Consider the following 2,500-nt stretch of genomic DNA (forward strand, 5'->3'; position numbering starts at 1 on the left):
ATATGTAATTACACGCACAAATATATACACATATATCCGTATATACAAATACACACACGCATATATATATATATATATATATATATATATATATATATATATATATATATATATATATATATATATATATATATTTTGTGAGAGGGTGGACTCTGCGAGGTACACTGTGTGTGTGCATGCATATCTATATATCTAAGTCATTTTTGACGGGTCGCGTAAACGTGTATGCATGTATGTATATCTATACTGTATATATATATATGTATATATATATATATATATATATATATTATATATATATATATATATATATATATATATATATATATATGTGTGTGTGTGTGTGTGTGTGTGTGTGTGTATACATATATTTAACTATTTATCTATTCCTTATAACAACTTACTACTTATCAATTAAGAAATACAGCAAATTTTTCGAACACCCCAAAATTCCCCAACGGATGGACCACCCACCCCTGAAGAATGCAATGCCACCAAAACCCTTCACAAAAACACATCTCCCTCTTTCTACCTATCTGCCCAACAATCAATAAATTGCATATTGGCACTCCCCTTTTTTACCCAACCATAGCCATACTCCCACTGCCCTTTTTACCTATTATAGCCATATTCGCACTTCCCTTTTTACCAACTATAACCATATTCCTACTGCCCTTTTTAACCAACTATAGCCATATTCCCACAGCCCTTTTTACCTAACTATAGCCATATTCACACTGCCCTTTTTACCCAATTATAGCCATATTCCCATTGCCCTTTTTACCAACAATAGCCATATTCCCACTACATTTTTTACCTAACTATAGCCATATTCACACTGCCATTTTTACCCAACTATAGCCAATTCCCACTGCCCTTTTCACCCAAATATAGCCATATTCCCACAGCCTTTTTACCTAACTATAGCCATATTCACACTGCCCCTTTTTACCCAATTATAGCCATATTCCCATTGCCATTTTTACCAAACAATAGCCATATTCCCACTACATTTTTTACCTAACTATAGCCATATTCACACTGCCATTTTTACCCAACTATAACCAAATCCCACTGCCCTTTTCACCCAAATATAGCCATATTCCCAATGCCCTTTTTACCCAACTATAGCCATACTCTCACTGCCCTTTTTACCCAACTATAGCCATATTTCCACTGCCCTTTTTATCCAACTATAGCCATACTCCCACTGCCCTTTTCACCCAACTATAGCCATATTCCCAATGCCCTTTTTACCCAACTATAGCCATATTTCCACTGCCCTTTTTATCCAACTATAGCCATACTCCCACTGCCCTTTTCACCCAACTATAGCCATATTCCCAATGCCCTTTTTTACCCAACTATAGCCATATTTCCACTGCCCTTTTTATCCAACTATAGCCATACTCCCACTGCCCTTTTCACCCAACTATAGCCATATTCCCAATGCCCTTTTTACCCAACTATAGCCATATTTCCACTGCCCTTTTTATCCAACTATAGCCATACTCCCACTGCCCTTTTTACCCAACTATAGCCATACTCCACTGCCCTTTTTACCCAACTATAGCCATACTCCCACTGCCCTTTTTACCCAACTATAGCCATACTCCCACTGCCCTTTTTACCCAACTATAGCCATACTCCCACTGCCCTTTTTACCCAACTATAGCCATACTCCCACTGCCCTTTTTACCCAACTATAGCCATACTCCCACTGCCCTTTTTACCCAACTATAGCCATACTCCCACTGCCCTTTCTATCAACTATAGCCATACTCTCATTGCCCTTTTTTTTACCCAACTATAGCCATACTCCCACTGCCCTTTTTACCCAACTATAGCCATACTCCCACTGCCCTTTCTATCCAACTATAGCCATACTCTCATTGCCCTTTTTTTACCCAACTATAGCCATACTCCCACTGCCCTTTTTACCCAACCATTAGCCAGAATACCAAGGTCAAGGCCGAACTCCAACGGGTGTACATTATGCGAGTAATCAATACAGCTTGTTCTGCAAATAGTCACATCATCGACCATACGATCGATAACATGAATTATATGAATTCGCAGCCCGTGTTATCGGGAGGAGAAATGCATTATCCATATCGGTGCCAAGGTGTCCCGGGTTATAACTTGACCCTCGAGGTCGAGAGAGATATTTTTTAGATGGTTTTTATATTCGCGATTCTAAACAAATTGTGGAGGAGTTGGTAACTCAAGAGTTCACCATTTCGTTTTTACACAAAATGTGGGATATTCCATAATCTTTTTTTTTCTGAGTCTTGAATCTGTCCGTCTCCGTTTCTTTAGAATAATATAATAGGTCAGGATTATTCTTGTCGCTCAAAAAAAAAAAAAATACAAGTAGGATTTCAAATGGAGATTGTTTTAACCTTGGGACTATAAGGTTACATAATAGATATTCAAATTTATATACATATATATATATATATATATATATATATATGTGTGTATGTATATAAAGTATATG

The sequence above is a fragment of the Palaemon carinicauda genome, chromosome 22, assembly GCF_036898095.1.
Source record: "Palaemon carinicauda isolate YSFRI2023 chromosome 22, ASM3689809v2, whole genome shotgun sequence".
Taxonomy (NCBI): Eukaryota; Metazoa; Arthropoda; class Malacostraca; order Decapoda; family Palaemonidae; genus Palaemon; species Palaemon carinicauda.